The sequence below is a fragment of the Panthera pardus genome, unplaced genomic scaffold (genome assembly GCF_024362965.1).
Source record: "Panthera pardus isolate Hobbes unplaced genomic scaffold, ASM2436296v1 HiC_scaffold_2, whole genome shotgun sequence".
NCBI lineage: Eukaryota > Metazoa > Chordata > Mammalia > Carnivora > Felidae > Panthera > Panthera pardus.
In genome coordinates this window covers 129,772,622-129,794,130 of record NW_026526765.1, presented here as the reverse complement: position 1 = coordinate 129,794,130, position 21,509 = coordinate 129,772,622, and the positions used below count along the sequence as shown (strand labels likewise).

Genomic DNA, 21,509 nt, shown 5'->3' with positions numbered 1-21,509 from the left:
CCCTGTAGGTCCTTCCCCCATCCCTAATTCCCCTCTTTTTTTTTAAGTTTATTTATTTTTGAGAGACAGAAAGAGACAGAGAGAGAGCATAAGCAGGGAGGGGCAGAGAGAGAGAGAGGGAGACACAGAATCCAAAGCAGACTCCTGGCTCTGAGCTGTCATCACAGAGCCCGACACAGGGCTTGAACTCACAAATTGAGATCATGAATTCAGCCAAAGTCAGATGTTTAACTCACTGAGCCACCCAGGTACCTTTAACTCCCCTATCTCTTAAAGCTCTCAACCTGGCAGAGGTGCTCATCCTTTGCTCCAAAAGGATTCATTATCACTTACTATGCAGTAAAACAATCTCCAATCCTGGCACACAGTGACAAATAAAACAGGCACATGCCTTCCCTGCCTCATAGTTGAGAGCTCTCAGGTGTGCAGTATGGTTTTCAACTTTGCTTCTGACCCAACATACTCTGTCTGTCAGAAGGACTGACCACTGCATTCATATACATGGAAGGGGTCTTGAGACTCCCAGAGGAAGACTCTGAGGCCAGTGATCTTTACTGGAGTCTTAACTTTAAAGGAGTCATTACCAGAGTCCAAGTGGACAATACTGAAGCCAGTGCTCATTTTACACTTCTCAGCCAGCTAATTCATTATTTTAAAGGTACACTTATCTGGACTGACCATCATTCTGTTCCCATAAACATCAGGATTCACATAATATCCATGGGTTACAGTACTATCTGGTCCCTAGCTCATAAAACCCTGTTGCTTTCCCTTTCTTATATTGGTACCTTGGCCCTACAGCTCACCTCTGCAGGCCTCAAGCAAAGGCCCCTAGCTTTCTTCCAACTGCCTCTTTCTTGGGATCCGTGAGAAAGGTCCTAGAGACACTACTTGGCCCACTTTACCCTTCCCTGAGGTTTGGCAGCAAGAAATAGCACCAGGAGAATCACTGGGCCACATTTTGTCTGTAACTGCCCCAGGAGAAGCTGATCCAATGCTTCCTTGCCAGGATTACTTTGAAAAGAAAGATTATTTTGGACATATATTAATTCATGTTCTTCTGCCCCTTGAAATCTAATACTTCTCCCTTTCTCTGCCTCCTTTTGGCCAATCAGCCCAGAGCTCACACAATGAAGCCTGTGATGTAGACAGGGTGATGAGCCATCCAGATGCTTCTTTCTGGATTGAGGTACTTAGTCATTCTTGAAGCTGTTGGGAGTATGGGTTGCTGGGGCCCAGAGCTATGTTCCTTTCTGGACATTGCCTTTATCTGAAGAGAAATGTCTCAGCTACAGTTATCCAACAGCCCTGGGAGGATCTGCATTCAATGTTTGGCCTAGGCACCTTACCTCAATTTAGGGCAATTGTAAAGGGCATTCCCAGTTCAAGAGCTCCTTATAGGATTGACTGCGGGTCTAAGTTCCAACTGCATCATAGTTTACCTTATTGTACCATTCAGTCCTGTTTCTCCCAGTGCCTTACAGGTGTTACTCCAAAATGCAAATCTCCAGTTCAGAGTCTTTACCTAGGCAAACTGACCTAAAATCAGTTGGTACCAAGTGGTCCTTAGACAGATTTTATTAATCACATGCGAAGTAACCGCTTGAGTTAAGGCCAACCCCAGACAGATTTTAAAATGGGGTTTTGGCACTGGATCATCTTTCTGGTGACTAGCAATGAAGACCCCATCAATAATGATAGCTGGAATATTGATATCTCCTGGTATGATGTAGTGGTATATTTGTTCACACTTTTATAATGGTAAATTGGGATGGGGTATGAGTGGAAAGGAATGCAATGGCTAGTGAAATATCCCAGGTAATTGGGGGATACAGGGGTGTGGTAGAAAAATTGATGTTCCCCCCACATATGTCCCTAGAAATGAGTATGACATACTACATGGCAAATGGGAGTTAAAGTTGCAGGTGGAATAAATGTTGCTAATAAGATGACTTTAAGATAAGATTATCCCGGATTATCCACATAGGCCCAATGTAATCACAGCAGTTCTTAAAATGTGGAAGAGGGAAGCAAAAAGTCAGAGTCAGATGAAGAATTTAAAATATTACATTGCTGGCTTTAAAGGTGGAGAAGAATGTCATGAGCTAAGGCATGCAGGAAGCCTCCAGAAACTACAAAAACTAAGAAACCTATTGCACAACAATGTAAATATATTTAACACTACTGAACTGTAAACTTTAAAATGGCTAAGAAGGTAAATTTTATGTTATGCTATATATCTTACCACAATTTTCAAAAAAGTAGGAAATGAGTCTCCAGAGGGAACAATGAATAAAGACTACAGATTTATCTCAGGAAAGTCACTGAACAAGAAAACTTAAAATAAGTAACAATACAAACAAACCTGGGGGATTGGGAGAGTCTGATTTGCATACTAACACATTGCTCAATTTTCAACAAAATTACTAGACATGCAAAGAAACATGAAGATGGCCCATACACATGAAAGAAAACAATCCATAGAAACCATCTCTGAGGACTAGGAAAATACTTAAAAAATTTTTAATGTTTATTTTTTTAAATTTATTTGGGAGGGGGATAGGGAGAACACAAGCAGGGGAGTGGGGAAAAGAGACACAGAGTGAGAGAGAGAGAGAGACAGAGAGAGAGAGAGAGAGAGAGAGAGAGAGAGAGAGAGAGAATCCCAAGCAGGCTCTGCACTGTCAACACAGAGTTCCACATGAGGCTCAAACTCAAACCGTGAGATCATGACCTGAGCCAAAACCCAGAGTTAGATGCTTCACTGACTGAACCACCCAGGCAATCCAGACTAGGAAAAGACTTTAAATCAGCTACCTTAAACATGCTCAAAGAACAAAAGGAAACCATGTCTAAAGAACTAAAAGAAAGTATGATAATGATGTGTCACCAATAGAGAATATCAATAAAAAGACAAAACTCTTCAAAAAAATTGAAATCTTGGAGTTAAGTTCAACAACTGAAATTTTAAAAATTAATTAGAAGGTCTCAATAGCGTGTGTGTGTGTGTGTGTGTGTAAAATGTTTATTTATTTTTGAGAGAGACAGAGACAGAATGCGAGTGGGTTAGGGACAGAGTGAGAGGGAGACACAGAATCCGAAGCAGGCTCCAGGCTCTGAGCTGTCAGCACAGAGCACAACGCAGGGCTCGAAGTCACGAGCTTTGAGATCATGACCTGAGCTGAAGTCAGACACTCAACGACTAAGCCACCCAGGTGCCCCTCTCAACAGCATATATAACTTGACAGAAGAAATATCAGCAAACATGAAGAAATACCACTTGCAATTATCCAGTCTGAGGAACAGAAAGAAAAAGAATGAAGAAAAATTAAAAGAGCTTCAGAGACCTGTGGGAAACCATCCAGAGTCTTAGAAGGAAAGAAGAAAGAGACATAAAGAACATGTGAAGAATTAATAGCCAAAAACTCCCAAAGTTTCATGAAAAACCATAAATTCACAACTCCAAGACACTAGTACAAAAGTGTTCTGGAAGCAGAACACTTAAAGAGGCATAAAATTCCCTATTCTCATTTTGTAATTAATGACTTTTCCCCTAATTTATCTTGGAAATGACAGGAAATTCATTATTGTGACTATTGTCCATTGTACTAAAATAGACTATCCATGTCCGTTTTCCAAACTATTAGCACGCACTGCAACAATCTGAACAAATGGTCACGCTCAAAATATTCCTGAAAGAAAACTCCTGCCCAAATCAGCTGAGGCCTCACAATGATTAAGAAATGCCTCTGTAGTTTTTTTATTTAAGTTATGCTTAAAAAAACAAAAAAACACCTCCTTGTCCAAGTCACGGTTTTGTCTTGTTTTTGTTTGTTTTTGTTTATCAATGATGCTATAGTTAAAGGAAAAAAGAAGGATCTTCATATGGTACCAACTTCAAATTGAGTAAAGGAGTATGACTGAATGTCAATATTGCTCATCGTTTCTTTTCAAAAGGAATGAGTAAGATTAATGAGTCAGAAATCTTTCCTCTTTGAAGCAGTCACCAATTATGAGCAAAATTCTCCGAAAAAGCCCCTGACAAAAGTAGAGGTATAAATATGCTATAACTTTGGAAATAAGAAATCTTTTTTTAATATTTTATTTATTTTTGAGAGAGAGAGAGAGGGAATGAGTAGGGGAGGAGGAGAGGGGGGAAAGAGGATCTGAAGCAGGCTCTGTGCTGACAGCAGAGAGCCCAACGTGGGGTTCAAACCCACAAACCACAAGATCATGACCTGAGCTGAAGTCAGACACTCAATCTGAGCCACGAGGCACCCTTGGAATTAAGAAATTTTAAGAGCAGTGTGAAAATATCTGAGTATTATTTAATACAATTTTGGGTAGAGAAAAAAGAGCAATAGAAAAAATTCGTAAGTATCTATGAATCCTGAGGTTTTTATCCTCCCTCATAGCTTATTTTAAAAATTAGCTCAAAAATAAAATAATTATTTTAAGAATTAAAAAATTAGGACTGGAGGAAGATGGCAGCATAGGAGGATGCTGGGCTCACCGCGTCCTGCTGATCACTTAGATTCCACCCACATCTGCCTAAATAACCCAGAAAACTGCCAGAAGATTAGCAGAATGGACTCTCCAGAGCCAAGCATAGACAAGAGGCCCACAGAAGAGGGTAGGAAGGGCAGAGAGGCAGTGCATTCTACATGGACCGGCGGGAGGGAGCTGGGGTGGTGGAGGGCCGGCAAGGCAGAGCCCCCAAGTCTGACTTGCAGAAATGGAGGGGCCGGACGGAGTGAGTTCTGACAGCCAGCGGGACTTAACATCTGGAATGTTATAAGTCAATGCCTCTGCTCTGAGAGCAGGAGGGTGAGAGGACACTGGGAGGGAGAGTTGTTGAGCCCCAAACAACAGAGCTCAGCTTGGTGGAGAACAAAGGTGCTCGCCAGTGCCATCTCCCTAGCCCATCCCCCAGCCAAAATCCCAAAGGGAACCAGTTCCCAACACGGAACTTGCTTGCACTGCACAAACACCCAACGCTGTGCTTCTGCAGATCCATCCCTCCAGCAGCAAGTCTGACTCCCTCCCGGTGCTGCAGTGCCCCTCCTGCAGGGGACCACTGAAGGCAAAGCAAGCTGAGCCTGCCCCTTCCGCCCCTGTGCACCTTGTGGATCCACCCCGGCTAATACGACAAATCCCATAGAAGCAGCACCACAAGCCTGGCAGTGTTCAAGTAGCCCAGACAGGGGCCACACCACTCCACAGTGAGTCCTGCCCTGGGAGAGGGGAAGATAAGGTACACACCAGTCTGACTGTGGCCCCAGCGGTGGGCTGTGGGCAGACATCAGGTCTGACTGCGGCCCCACCCACCAACGCAAGTTACTCGGGACAGCACAGGGGAAGAGCCCTGCAGTTCCGCACCACTCCAGGGACTATCCAAAATGACGAAACAGAAGACTTCTCCTCAAAAGAAACTCCAGGAAGTAGCGACAGCTAACGAATTAATCAAAAAACGATTTAAGCAATATAACAGAACATGAATTTAAAATAATAGTCATAAGATTAATCGCTGGGCTTGAAAAAAGTATAAAGGACAGCAGAGAATCTATTGCTACAGAGATCAAGGGACTAAGAAACAGTCAGGAGGAGCTAAAAAATGCTATAAATAAGGTGCAAAATAAAATGGAGGTGACCACAGCTTGGATTGAAGAGGCAGAGGAGAGAATAGGTGAATTAGAAGATAAAATTATGGAAAAAGAGGAAGCTGAGAAAAAGAGAGATAAACAAATCCAGGAGTATGAGGGGAGAATTAGAGAACTAAGTGATGCGATGAAATGCAATAATATCTGTATAATAGGGATTCCAGAGGAGGAAGAGAGAGAGAGAAAGGGGCTGAATGTGTACTTGAAGAAATCATAGCTGAGAACTTCCCTGATCTGGGGAAGGAAAAAGGCATTGAAATCCAAGAGGCACAGAGAACTCCCTTCGGACCTAACTTGAATCGATCTTCTACACAACATACCATAGTGACACTGGCAAAATACAAGGATAAAGAGAAAATTCTCAAAACAGCTAGGGATAAACACGCTCTAACATATAAAGGGAGACCGATAAGACTAGTGACAGATCTATCTACTGTAACTTGGCAGGCCAGAAAGGAATGGCAGGAAATCTTCAATGTGATGAACAGAAAAAATATGCAGCCAACATTCCTTTATCCAGCAAGTCTGTCATTTAGAATAGAAGAAGAGATAAAGGTCTTCCCAAACAAACAAAAACTGAAGGAATTCATCACCACTAAACCACCCCTACAAGAGATCCTAAGGGGGATCCTGTGAGATAAAGTACCAGAGACATCACTACAAGCATGAAACCTACAGACATCATGATGACTCTAAACCCGTATCTTTCTATAATAACACTGAATGTAAATGGACTAAATGCTCCAACCAAAAGACATAGGGTATCAGAATGGATAAAAAAAAAACCAAGATCCATCTATTAGCTGTCTACAAGAGACTCATTTTAGATGCAAAGACACCTGCAGATTGAAAGTGAGGGGATGGAGAACAATCTATCATGCTACTGGAAGCCAAAAGAAAGATGGAGTAGCCATACTTATATCAGACAAATTAGACTTTAAATTAAAGGCTGTAACAAGAGATGAAGAAGGGCATTATATAATAATTACAGGGTCTATCTATCAGGAAGAGCTAACAATTATAAATGTCTATGCACCAAAACTGGGAGCCCCCAAATATATAAAACAAGTAATCACAAACATAAGCAACCTTATTGATAAGAATGTGGTAATTGCAGGGGACTGACAACAATGGATAGATCATCTAGACACAGGATCAATAAAAAAACAAGGGCCCTGAATGATATATTGGATCAGATGGACTTGACAGATATATTTAGAACTCTTCATCCCAAAGCAACAGAATATACTTTCTTCTCAAGTGCACATGGACCATTCTCCAAGATAGATCACATACTGGGTCACAAAACAGCCCTTCCTAAGTATAAAAGAATTGAGATCATACCATGCATACTTTCAGACCACAATGCTATGAAGTTTGAAATCAGCCACAGGAAAAAGTCTGGAAAACCTCCAAAAGCATGGAGGTTAAAGAACACCCATTAAAGAATGAATGGGTCAACCAGGCAATTAGAGAAGAAATTAAAAAACATATGGAAACAAATGAAAATGAAAATACAACAATCCAAACACTTTGGGATGCAGTGAAGGCAGTCCTGAGAGGAAAATACATTGCAATCCAGTCCTATCTCAAGAAACAAGAAAAATCCCCAATACAAAATCTAACAGCACACCTAAAGGAAATAGAAGCAGAACAGCAAAGACACCCCAAACCCAGCAGAAGAAGAGAAATAATAAAGATCAGAGCAGAAATAAACAATATAGAATCTAAAAAAACTGTAGAGCAGATCAATGAAACCAAGAGTTGGTTTTTTGAAAAAAATAAACAAAATTGATAAACTTCTAGCCAGGCTTCTTAAAAAGAAAAGGGAGAGGACCCAAATAGATAAAGTCATAAATGAAAATGGAATTATTACAACCAATCCCTCAGAAATACAAGCAATTACCAGGGAATACTAGGAAAAATTATATTTTAACAAACTGGACAAACTGGAAGAAATGGACAAATTCCTAAACACCCACACACTTCCAAACTCAAACAGGAAGAAACAGAAAACTTAAGCAGACCCATAACCAGCAAATAAATTGAATCAGTTATCAAAAATCTCCCAACAAATAAGAGCCCAGGACCAGATGGCTTCCCTGGGGAAGTCTACCAGACATTTTAAGCAGAGATAATACCTATCCTTCTCAAGCTGTTCCAAAAAATAGAAAGGGAAGGAAAACTTCCAGACTCATTCTATGAAGCCAGCATTACTTTGATTCCTAAACCAGACAGAGACCCAGTAAAAAAAGAGAACTACAGGCCAATATCCCTGATGAATATGGATGCAAAAATTCTCAACAAGATACTAGCAAATCGAATTCAACAGCATATAAAAAGAATTATTCACCATGATCAAGTGGGATTCATTCCTGGGCTACAGGGCTGGTTCAACATTCGCAAATCAATCAATGTGATACATCACATTAATAAAAGAAAAAATACGAACCATATGATCCTGTCAACTGATGCAGAAAAAGCCTTTGACAAAATTCAGCATCCTTTCTTAATAAAAACCCTCGAGAAAGTCGGGACAGAAGGAACATACTTAAACATCATAAAAGCCATTTATGAAAAGATCACAGCTAATATCATCCTCAATGGGGAAAAACTGAGAGCTTTCCCCCGAGATCAGGAACACGACAGGGATGTCCACTCTCACTGCTGTTGTTTAACATAGTGTTGGAAGTTCTAGCATCAGCAGTCAAACAAAAGGAAATCAAAGGCATCAAAATTGGTAAAGATGAAGTCAAGCTTTCACTTTTTGCAGATGACATGATATTATACATGGAAAATCTGATAGACTCCACCAAAAGTCTGCTAGAACTGACACATGAATTCAGCAAAGTCACAGGATACAAAATCAACGTACAGAAATCAGTTGCATTCTTATACACTAATAATGAAGCAACAGAAAGACAAATAAAGAAACTGATCCCAATCACAATGGAACCAAGAAGCATAAAATACCTAGGAATAAACCTAACCAAAGATGTAAAAGATCTGTATGCTGAAAACTATAGAAAGCTGATGAAGGAAATTGAAGAAGATACAAAGAAATGGAAAAACATTCCATGCTCATGGATTGGAAGAATAAGTATTGTTAAAATGTCAATATTACCCAAAGCTATCTACACATTCAATGCAATCCCAATCAAAATTGCACCAGCATTCTTCTTGAAGCTAGAACAAGCAATCCTAAAATTTGTATGGAACCACAAAAGACCCCGAATAGCTAAAGTAATTTTGAAGAAGACCAAAGCGGGAGGCATCACATTCCCAGACTTTAGCCTCTACTACAAAGCTGTAAACATCAAGACAGCATGGTATTGGCACAAAAACAGACACATAGACCAATGGAATAGAATAGAAACCCCAGAATTAGACCTACAAAAGTATGGCCAACTAATCTTTGACAAAGCAGGAAAGAATATCCAATGGACAAAAGACAGTGCTGGTGCTGGGAGAACTGGACATAGGGAGGAGGGAGCCAAAACATAACATAACAAATGGTGCTGGGAGAACTGGACAGCAAAATGCAGAAGCATGAAACTAGACTACTTTCTTACACCACTCACAAAAACTCAAAATGGATAAAAGACCTGAATGTGAGACAGGATACCATCAAAACCCTAGAGGAGAAAGCAGGAAAAAACCTCTCTGACCTCAGCCGCAGCAATTTCTTACTTGACACATCCCCAAAGGCAAGGGAGTTAAAAGCAAAAAAGAACTACTGGGACCTCACGAAGATAAAAAGCTTCTGCACTACAAAGGAAACAATCAACAAAACTAAAAGACAACCAACGGAATGGGAAAAGATATTTGCAAATGATGTATCAGACAAATGGCTACTATCCAAAATCTATTAAGAGCTCACCAAACTCCACACCCGAAAAACAATCCAGCGAAGAAATGGGAAGAAAACATGAATAGACACTTCTCTAAAGAAGACATCCAGATGGCTAACAGACACATGAAAAGATGCTTAATATCGCTCCTCATCAGGGAAATACAAATCAAAACCACACTGAGATACCACATTATTGCCAGTCAGAGTGGCTAAAATGAACAAATCAGGAGACTAGACTAGAGATGCTGGCGAGGATGTGGAGAAATGGGAAACCTCTTGCACTATTGGTGGGAATGCAAACTAGTGCAGCCACTCTGGAAAACAGTGTGGAGATTCCTCAAAAAATTAAAAATAGATCTACCCTATGACCCAGCAATGGCACTGCTAGGAATTTACCCAAGGGATACGGGAGTGCTGATGCCTAGGGGCACTTGTACCCCAATGTTTACAGCAGCACTTTCAACAATAGTCAAATTATGGAAAGAGCCTAAATGTCCATTAACTGATGAATGGATAAAGAAATTGTGGTTTATATACACAATGGAATACTATGTGACAATGAGAAAGAATGAAATATGGCCTTTTGTAGCAACGTGGATGGAACTGGAGAGTGTTATGCTGAGTGAAATAAGTCATACAGAGAAGGCCAGATACCATATGTTTTCACTCTTATGTGGATCCTGAGAAACTTAACAGAAGACCATGGGGGCAGGGAAGGAAAAAGAAAAAGGGTTAGAGTGGGAGGGAGCCAAAACATAAGAGACTCTTAAAAACTGAGAACTGAGGGTTGATGGGGGGTGGGAGGGAGGGGGAAATGGGTGATGGGCATTGAGGAGGGCACTGTTGGGATAAGCACTGGGTATTATATGGAAACCAATTTGACAATAAATTTCATATTAAAAAAAAAGAATTAAAAAATTAGTCTTAGTCCAGAGAGAAAATCATACCTGATTGGCAAAACAAATGGTTCTAGATCTTTACTCTTCAAGAGGCTGACAACCTAAGGAGTAACATAATAAAGAAGTGCTGTGTAATATAAAAAGTCCCCCAAATAATTCTGTGACTCTTCCCTTTCCCTCTTTCTCATTCTACTTCTAATAATTGATAGTAGCTCCTATACTGAAAGAGCGGACCTACGCCAGCCGACTCCATCTTGTTCTGAGTCCTCCACCTTGAGTGACTATGTCCCTGACAAGGCCCCTTTCCGGGAAAATCACAGAAACCTCAGACCACGCCTCCTCCCTTTGAGTAACCTCCCGCTCACCAGTTCAAACTTCCCGATCAAAACACGCCTGGCGAGGGGCGCCTGGGTGGCTCAGTCAGTTAAGTGTCCGACTTCAGCTTAGGTCACGATCTCATGGTCCATGAGTTTGAGCCCCGCGTCAGGCTCTGGGCTGATGGCTCAGAGCCTGGAGCCTGCTTCTGATTCTGTGTCTTCTTCTCTCTCTGCCTCTCCCCCGTTCATGCTCTGTCTCTCTCTGTCCCAAAAATAAATAAACGTTAAAAAAATTTTTTTTTTTAAATTAAAAAAAAAAACATACCTGGCAACCTGTGTAATAGGACTCTGACCCTTCCCCAGCCAATCAGCCGAGGCCATGACCCTTCCCCAGCCAATCGGCTGAGGCCACAGCCATTACCTCACCAACTGCCCCTAGACCCCTATAAAACCTTTGTGCTTTTGAAACTCGCTCTCTCTCTCCGGTATCTCACCGCTGCGTTGGTGCAGGTAGGGATTGAGCTCGAGCTAGCTCAAATAAAGGCTCTTTGCTTTTGCATCGGACTTGGCTCCCTGGTGGTCTTTGGGGATCATGAATTCTGGGCATAACAATACCAGGTTAATCATTAGAATCTTCTAGTGTGTTTTTAAAAACATAAATTCCTTGGTGTGCCTACAGGGCAATCCAGTATTGATCATACTTATATAACTCATGAATGTGGCCACTTGATTCCCTGTCTCATCAGTCTCCAAAGGCTCATTGTCAAATCCCTGTGAAATTTATGTCAAAGTGAATATGCAGGTCTTAGACTTAACTAGTTAAGAAGCACAAAAAACAGTTGCTTTCCCATCCATTATAGTTAAGGATGTGATGTAAGAAAGAGAAGCTCATCACAGCCAAATGGAGGTCACCTCACCACTTCAGGATGGAGATGAGCAGAGAGGCAGTTGAGAAGAGAACCTAGGCAAGAAGGGCCAATAGAGGAACTAAGTGTTACATTCACAGAACAAACCACCAATGCATACATTTGTCCATGATGGAGACAGAAAACTCAAAGCAGGAAATGGATCAAAAAAGATGACTAAAAGGAGTATATGCCACCCTGAGAAAACATTTTATCCTAGGGCTGGTCAAGTCAGGAAAAGTTCAGTTAGAATTGTTACGGAACCTGGTCTGGATCACCCAGCGGAAGAACCAAGAGGCACTTGGATATCTTGGAAGGCAGGAGATTTATTTCACCCCGGTGCGCACAGAGGAGATGGCTTTCCAGAGGTCTGAGTTCTGAGCGCAAGCATGGGGGACAATTTATAGTAGTTACTTCCGCATTAGTAGTAATTTGGTGCACGTGGCAAGCAGGATAGGAAGAAGAACCTTGAAGGGGAGTCTTGGGGTGGGGACTGGAATTACCCTCTCAGTCCTGTCGGCCATCTTACAACATAATTATGTTAAGATTCCCTATCAGAATCACAAAGGGAGCTTATCCATAGGACAAGGCTGGCTTTTGCTTTCAACGTCTATGTGTTTTCCTCTGTGAAAGCTGTTCCCGGCAGCACCAAGAACATGGTTTCCCGTATTCCCGTAACCAGTGGGTCCATTCTGACTACAGAGAGAATTGCCCTCAGACTATATTACAGGGACATCATCTCATGAAGGTACAGGTTTAAAGAAATAGTCTTAGCTTAGAGCTAGCTCTTCCAGGAAGACTTCTCTGAATGTTCAGGTTGTATACCTATTCACTGGGACTCAGGACCACTGCACACATATGTCCTTTAATGCTTTTCTAATTATTTAGAAAGTAGCTGTTCATATGCATGTCTCTCAAAAAAAAAAAAAAAAAACAAAAAACCACTATGGTCTTTCTATGAGAACTGGTACTGTCTTCTCTGCTTTCCTAGCCCTAATTCCCAGGACAATAACCAGCACATGAAATGTGCTAAAGAACATTTGTTGTCTAGTTTCCTAATTTTGTCCCAAAGGACAAAATGTGTATCTTTTCTTTCTTTTTGGCTCAGCCACACCAGTGAACTGCGCTGGGCTAAAGTATTGGAGCTAACAGTAATAGACTCGAGTGCTCTTCATGTCAACAGAGAAGTGAGTGCCTCTCACCTGCAGAGAGGCAGAGGAACCTAGCACAAGAGGGGCCACAGGTGGGAGCAAAGGATTCTGTGTGGTTCTCTATTACTTTCTTTTTTTTTTTAATGGTTTCAATTTTTCTTTTTATTATAACATGAGCTAAATTTAAGGAACTAATCTTTTGACTTTATTTCCCAGAGTTGTCAGAATATACAAGTGACAATGTAACTCATGAAAATATACTGAAAAGTATAAGAGCTGATGTAAAATGGTAATCAAGGTTCCAGGTATCAAGGAATTAGAGTAAGTGAAGAATGAAATCAGTCAGGCTACTGCCTGAGAGACGCAGGATGCACTGGTTTAGCAAGGTGCCATCAAGGAATAGGAAAACATCAAATGTGTGGTGGTAAGTCATAGCATGAGAAAGATTTCCACTGGGCAACTCTCCACCCTTTTTACTTTTGTAAATGAGTTTTTCTTCATTTAATAACAGGATTCTCTTAAGCTAACATTTCAAAATTAAAATCATTTGTATAGGTAAAGTAAATCACAGTATAATGATTAGGAAAATTTTCTTCTTTTTTAAATCAAAAACCCTCCAAATGGTCAGGGATTGATGGAGTGGTGATGACAAATGTACATTTCAGATTGTCATCACCAATGAAAAAATAAAACATTTTTATGGACTTAAAACTGTCAATGCACTTAGATTTGGCAAAAGGAAAATTTAAAACACCTCTATATTAATACAAGGCCAATAGAAATTGGCCATGTAATGAGGTCATTTTAGTGAACTACCAACATGTAAATATAAGAAAAATAATTTCTTGGTCAATTTCAGTGAAACTTTTAAAAAGATTGTCTCTAGAGAACATTTGTTGAGAACAATTCTTTTTCAGTCACATTCTGATACTCAAATTCACTTTATAATCCAATTATAGATTCATCTTTTAATTGCATTAATTTTTAAAAAGCTGTGACATTTCCATTTCTTCAGGAGATATTTTCATCACTGTGTTCTTCAATTCCACAGGTTAAGCTTCCTTCATTATTATTAAGAACTTTATACATGTTAGAGAGATTGCCATTCACTGCTTTTTTGTCTTTCAAAAAGACAAAGGGAGACTACCTAGAATAAAGCTGATATCTTTAGAGGCATGCAACAAGAATATTCCCACAATGATTGTAAAAGTACCATCAAAGTACCATCAACATCATCAATAGGCATATCTTGCCACTTCTCAAAAAGACCAGCTAAACATGGGGCACCGGGGTGGCTCAGTTGGTTAAACGTCTGACTTTGGCTCAGGTCATGATTTTGTGGTTTGTAGGTTTGAGCCCCATGTCAGGTTCTGTGCTGACAGCTCAGAGCCTGGAGCCTGCTTCAGGTTCTGTGTTTCTATCTCGGCCGCCCGCCCCCCCCCCCCCCCCCCTCATGAGCACTCTCTCTCTCTTTCTCTCTCAAAAAAAAAAAAAAAAAAAAAAAGAATAGCTGAACCAGTTCAAACTGAGGTTGTAAAAATATGTAATACACTGAAGTGAGAATGAAAGTATTGAATATACCCAGGGCCCTGCCCAGGTAATTAATCTGTGTGCTCTCACAGACTATAAGGCTCAGCAGCAGAATCCTGGCCAGATGTCACAACACAGGCTTTCCAGCAAACATCTCTTTGATATCAAGGCTCAGGCCCTTAACACAGGACAACAAAAACACTCTGATTACAGAGCAGATTTCTATGTACACAAGAATGTTTGTCTGTCCATGGCAAGGTCCCACCTCAAAGATTAATATCAATGACACAATGACCACAAGGGTTGCAAAGACTACAAAACCTGGATCTCCCAGCTTATGAGACATTTCGTTTGAAGTCTTGATCTCCTCTTCTCTAGAGCATGAATGACCATAACTATAGATTCTAGAATACTTAGCAAACAACCAATTTTCCCATGAAAATTATGTCTTTCATTTAGAGTGGGTGTATGAAGAAAGGATGCACTTACCGGGATGCTGAGAGCTCCTAATGAAGTCACAAGGGTGGCTGGTGCAAAGGCATATGCAGCAAAGTTGGCCACCTCACCTGCTCCCATTGATAGCAATCCAGCCCACCACAATGATTCTTTAAGATATGCATGGCCACCTTGACCTGCTCTCTTGGAGTCTTTCCTGGCAACTTGCAGAAGACTTTGTTTTGTTTGTTGTTGTTGGGTTTTTTTTTGTTTGTTTTTTCAAAATGAAACTCTTGCCAATGAAAATGCTGGAGCTCATAGCCAATCCCAGAACAGTGTAAAAGTTGTATTTTCCATGCCCCTGGATCACTTCATTCGTTACTGAAAAAGTTCTTATGAGTCACAATGATCACAAAACAGAGAAATGATTGGCGCTGGAGGCAGGATTATGCAGTCTTCAAATATGTAAGTTTAATATGGTCTCTCTTATGAAAAAAGGCTGAAAGAGGTTTTAGAGATGACTATTCACTCCCATTTTCTTATAAATAATACTCTACTCTCATTTAAAGTTTTAAACCCAGGCAGAGTAGCTCGAGCCCCAGTTGGAGGCTGGCCATGTGGCTTCCCCTCCACTATCTGGCCCTGATCACCTCCACTCATACGCCCACACAGGCTGCACAGGCCGCCCCCTCTTGAGCTCCCACAGCCAGTGCCTTCCTTGCCATACAGGAGGAGGTGAGAGCATCTAGGGCTGCAGCCATGCGCACCTGGCCTCCTCCATGGGGGCGCACCGAGGGGAACCTGCCCCAGATGACATGCAACCCCTAACCCCTGTCTCAGGAACCAAGGGCAGTTCTCTATCACTTTCCATCCCAAGAAGTCATCTCAATTCCAGGTGCTGAAGGAGACATCATCACATTAGGAGAAGGGGGTAAAGGCTTTTTTCTCTTCTGGGGTGTTATTTTAAAACAGTCCCTAAAGATTTATCTTTAATAATTTAGAGGCCCCATGAGAAGAAGACAAAACTTCCATACGAGCTCTGACCTTCTCCTGCCACTCGAAACACAGCTCAGAGGAGTAACATTTTGCCCTTACCAAAAAATAATCCAAATGAGGTTCAAAGAATCCTCCAATACCATAATCACCAACCTGGCAGTAAAAAAACAAACAGGGTTAACTAGGTGGACAACCCTTAAGGCAGTCTAGGAACTCTGCATTCCCAAGCCTGCACTTAAGTGAAGATACAATAAGCAGTTTATCTGGCACCTGCATCTAGATGAGGAAATTAAGGATCAAAGAGGATATGGAACTTATTCAAGGTCAGAAAGCTAGAAAGTAGCAAAGCTGTGATTCACACCCAGGCTTTCTGGTTCCTTAGCTCATGCTCTTAAACCCTCAGCCATTTGTGGACCCAGAGGAAAAAGGATGAGGCAACCAACAATCAGACTGGGTAAGTTTCTGTGGGAAGGCGCATAGAAGTGGGGCTCAGGACATTTCAAGGACAGTGTCCCCAAAATTGAGTATGGTAAGAGACTAGAGGTAACCATGAATCAAATGCAAGATGGAAAATGGTGGGATGCCTGGGTGGCTCAGTCAGTTGAGTATCTGACTCCTGATTTCGGCTTCATGATTTCATGGTTGTGAGACTGAGTCTAGCATCAGGCTCCACGTGCTGAACATGAAACCTTCTTGGGATTCTTTCTCTCCCTTTTATCTCTGCCACTCCCCACATCTCTCTCAAAATAAATAAATAAATAAATAAATAATTTTATGGGAAATGGCAAGAACAGGAGATTAGCAGAGAGATTACCTACTCAGATGGACTCAGATAAGTCATACCTGGAGAAATTCTGCTGTTTCTTCTAACAACCCAGTGATCAGCTAAATCCTTTGATTTACTTGGACAATTACAGGCCCTTTGTCTTCTGTCAGAAATACACTGAACAGGGAAAATTGGGCAGAAGAGGAGGGCCTGAGGAAGAGAGAAAAGGGGACCAATGTGAGTCAGAAGAAGCAGATGGGGTAGAAAATGAGGGGAGAGATGGGGGTTCAGAGGTCATTCCTTCTGCAAACGCCACAACTGTCATTTTTGGCTGAGAAATGCCATATGAGAATCTTTAGAATCCTTACAATGTCAGCATTCACAGGGTCCTTTCCAACCTCTCATCTGATGACAATACTGAGATGATAATGTGAAAGTAAACTGCCCAAGTTTATAAAGCCAGTAAGTGGCAAAGCTGGGACTATAATTCAAGGTTTCAAATTTTTAGTCCTGTACCTTTTATGATGGTAATTAATAAGACCTCCCAAACTTTTTTTTTAAATTTAAATCCAAGTTAGTTAACATATACTGTAGTATTGGTTTCAGGAACAGAATTTAGTGATTCATCACTTACATATAACACCCAGTGCTCATCCCTGCAAGCGCCCTCCTTAATGCCCATCACCCATTTAGCCCATCCCCCCACCCAACACTCCTCCAGCAACCCTCAGTTTTTTCTCTGTATTTAAGAGTCTCTTATGGGCTGTCTCCCTCTCTGTGTTTATCTTATTTTTCCTTCCCTTCTCCTATGTTCATCTATTTTGTTTCTTAATTTCCACATATGAGTGAAATCATGTTTGTCTTTCTCTGACTTACTCTGCTTAGCATAATACACTCTAGTTCCATCCATGTTGTTGCAAAAAGCAAAATTTCATTCTTTTTGATTGCTGAGTAATATTCCATTGTGTGTGTATACATACATATACACACACCACATCTTTATCCATTCATCAGTTGATGGACATTTGGGCTCTTTCCATACTTTGGCTATTGTTGACATCTGCTATCGACATCTGAGTGCATGTCCCCTTTGAATCAGCACTCCTGTATCCTTTGGAAAAATGCCTGGTAGTGCAAATGCTGGGTCATAGGGAGTTCTATTTTTACTTTTTTGAAGAACCTCAATACTGTTTTCCAGAGTGGCTGTACCAGTTTGCATTCTCACCAGCAATGCAAAAGGGTCCCCTTTCCCTGCATCCTCCCCAACATCCGTTGTTGCCTGAGTTGTTAATTTTAGCCTTTTTGACAGGTGTGAAGTGGCATCTTATTGTCATTTTGATTTGTATTTCCCTGATGATAAGTGACATTGAACATCTTTTCATGTGTCTGTTAGCCATCTAGATGTCTTCTTCTTCTTTTTCTTAATGTTTATTTATTTTTGAGAGAGAGATAGAGAGGGGAGGAAGGGCAGAGAGAGAGGGAGACACAAAATCCAGAACAGGCTCCAGGCTCAGAGCTGTCAGCACAGAGCTTGAGGCAGGGCTTGAACTCACGAACCCCAAGTTCATGACCTGAGCTGAAGTCAGACGCTTGACCAACTGAGCCACAGTGCCCCAAGGATGTCTTCCTTAGAAAGGTGTCTATTCATGTCTTTTGACCATTTCTTCACTGAATTGTTTTTTGGGTACTAGTTTGATAACTTCTTTATAGATTTTGGGTACTAACCCTTTATCTGATATGTCATTTGCAAATATTTTCTCCCATTCCATAGATTGCCTTTTAGTTTTGCTGACTGTTTCCTTTGCTGTGCAGAAGTCTTTATCTTGATGAGGTCCCAATAGTTATGTTTGCTTTTGTTTCCCTTGCCTCTGGAGACATGTCAAGTAAGAAGCTTGCTGCGGCTGAGGTCAAAGAGGTTGTTGCCTGTATTCTCCTCTAGGATTTTGATGGCTTCCCGTTTCACATTTAAGTCTTTCATCCATTTGGAATTTGGTTTTGTGTATGGTGTAAGAAAGTGGTCCAGTTTCATTCTTCTTCATGTCGCAATCCACTTTACCCAACACCATTTGCTGAAGAGACTGTCTTTATTCCATTGCATATTCTTGCCTCCTTTGCCAAAGATTAGTTGGCCATAACTTTGTGGGTCAATTTCTGGGTTTTCTATTCTGTTCCGTTGATCTATGTGTCTGTTCTTATGCCAGTCCCATACTGTCTTGATGAATACAGCTTTGTAATACAGCTAGAAGTCTGAAATTGTGATGCCTCCAGGTTTAGGTTTTTGTTTTTTTTTTTTTTTTTCAGGATTGCTTTGGCTATTTTTTTTTTTTTTCAGGATTGCTTTGGCTATTCAGGGTCTCTTCTGGTCCCATACACATTTTAGGATTATTTGTTCTAGCTTTGTGAAGAATGCTGGTGTCATTTTGATAGGAATTGCATTGAATATGTACATTGCTTTGAGTAGTATTGACATTTTAACAATATTTGTTCTTCCAATCCATCACCATGGACTCTTTTTCCATTTTTTGTGTCTTCTTCAATTTCTTTCATAAGCTTTCTATAGTTTTCAGGGTATACTTCTTTTATCTCTTTGGTTAGGCTTATTCCTAGGTATCTTAGATTTTTGGTGCAATTGTAAATGCGATCAATTCCTTGATTTCTCTTTCTTCTGCTTCATTACTGGTGTATAGAAACGTAACCTATCCTTCATTACCCTTTTAATGCCCATGGGATCACTAGTGATGGCCTTTTTTGATTTCTGATATTAGTAATTTGTCTCTTCTTTTTTATTGATTGCCTGGCTAGAGGCTTATCAATTTTATTCATCTTTCCAAATAATCAGCTTGTGGCTTTGTTGATTTTCTCTATTGTTTTCCTGTTCAATTTCATTGATGTCTGCTCTAATTTTTATTATTATTTTTCTTAACTTCTGACTTAATTTGCTCTTATTTCTTTCCAGTTTCCTAGGATAGAAGCTGAGATTCTTGATTTTAGATTTTTCTTCTCTTCTAATATAAATATACATATATACATATATATATATATATATATATTCAGTTCTATAAACATCCCTCCAATCACTGCTTTTGCTGCATCAAATCTGATAAATTGTATTTTCATTAGATTAAAATTTCTAACTTTCTCAAGACTTCTACTTTGACCCATATGTTATTCAAAAGTGCATTGCTTAATCTCCAAATAATTTGGAATTTTCCAGTTTCTTTCTGTTGTTGATTTCTAGTTTAATTCTGTTGTGGTCGGAGAACATACTTTGTATGACTTATATTCTTTTAAATCTGTTAAGATGTGTTTTAAGTCTGAAGATATGATCTATCTTGGTGAATGTTCCATGTGAGTTTGAGAAGAATATATATATGTAGCTTTTGTTGGATGAAGTATTCTATAAATGCCAATTAGATTCAACTTACTGATGGTGCTTTTCAGTTCAATCATGTCATTACTGATTCTCTGCTGGCTCCCTCTGTGAATTACTGATAGTGAAACATATTGAAGTGTCTAACAATAATAGATATTTCTATTTCTCCTTTAAGTTCTATGAGTTTTTGCTTCATGAGTTTTGATACTATACTGTCAGGAGCACATACATTCAGATTTGTTCTGTCTTCTTGAAGAATAAGCTTATTATATAATGCCCTTATTTATCACTGGAATTAACTTTGCTCTGAAATCTGCTTTGTCTGAATTTAATATAATGACTTCAGCTTCCTTTTGTTATTTTTTTTAAAGTTTTTTATTTATTTAAGTAGTATCTACACCTCATGTGGGGCTCGAACCCACATCAACATCAAGAGTCACATGCTCTCCTGACTGAGCTAGCCAGGTATCCCCTTCAGCTTCTTTTTGATCAGTGTTAGCTTGGTGTACCTTTTTCCAACATGTTACTTCTATTATATATGTGTCTCTGTGTTTACAACAGGTTTCTTACAGACAACATGTGGTTGGGTCTGTTTTTTTTTTAATCCACTCTGATAGTATCTGTCTTTTAATTGGTGAATTTTGATCATTCTCATTTAAAGTGTTTTTTAATATAGTTGGATTAATACATACCATATTTGTTATTCTATTCATCGCCCTTATTCTTTGTTTCTTAGTCTTCTAATCTTTTTCTGCCTTCTCTGGTTTTAACTGAGCATTTTATAGGATTCCATTTTTTATCTCCTGTTAACATGCCACATCTTCTAAAAAAACTTTCAGTCGTTGCTTAAGAGTTTGCAACCAATTCAAGTCCACTTATAAGTAACGATCTACTGCTTCATGGTTGGTGCACATACCTCATAATGGAGTATTCCCAATTTTCCCCTTTCATCCCTTATAACATTTCTGTCATTCATCTCACTTATGCATAAACTATAATCACCTAATATATACTGCTGCTATTATTACTTTGAACAAACTTATCTGTTAGACCAGGTCTAAGATAGACAAGTAGAAGATTTTATTTGGGGGGGGAAGAGATTTTATTTCACCTTCATTAATTTCTCAAAGACCCTTTCTTTATATAGACCCAAATTTCTAACTTATATCATTTTCCTTCTTTCTAAAGAACTTCTTTTAACATATCTTGCAAGGTAGGTCTGCCAGAAACAACTCGCTCAATTTTTGTCTGATAAAGTCTTTATTTCACCTTACTATTTAAGGATAATTTCACTGGATACAGAATTCTAGTTTGGTTTCTTTCAACACTTTAAATATTTTACTCCTTTCTCTTCTTGCTTACATAATTCTGAACAGAAATCTGATGTAATTTTTATCCTTAAAGCTCTATAGTAAAGGTGGTTTTTTCTCTATGGCACCACGTAAGATTTTTTTGTCTTTTATTCTGTGCAGTGTGAATGTGAAATGCCTAAGTGTAGAACTTTTGGTATTTTTCCTGCTTGGAGTTCCCTGAGATTATTGGATCTGTGGTTTGGTATCTGATCTTACTTTCGGAAAATTCTAAGCCGTTATTACCTGAAATATTTTTTCTCCTCATTTTATTC

The 21,509-nt window shown here is 39.9% G+C and overlaps 1 pseudogene; it reads right to left on the bottom strand.

Annotated features, from left to right (window-relative positions):
- Positions 1–13,769: 13,769 nt before the first annotated feature.
- LOC109250806 (magnesium transporter NIPA2-like) lies at positions 13,770–15,511 on the bottom strand (annotated as a pseudogene).
- Positions 15,512–21,509: the final 5,998 nt, after the last annotated feature.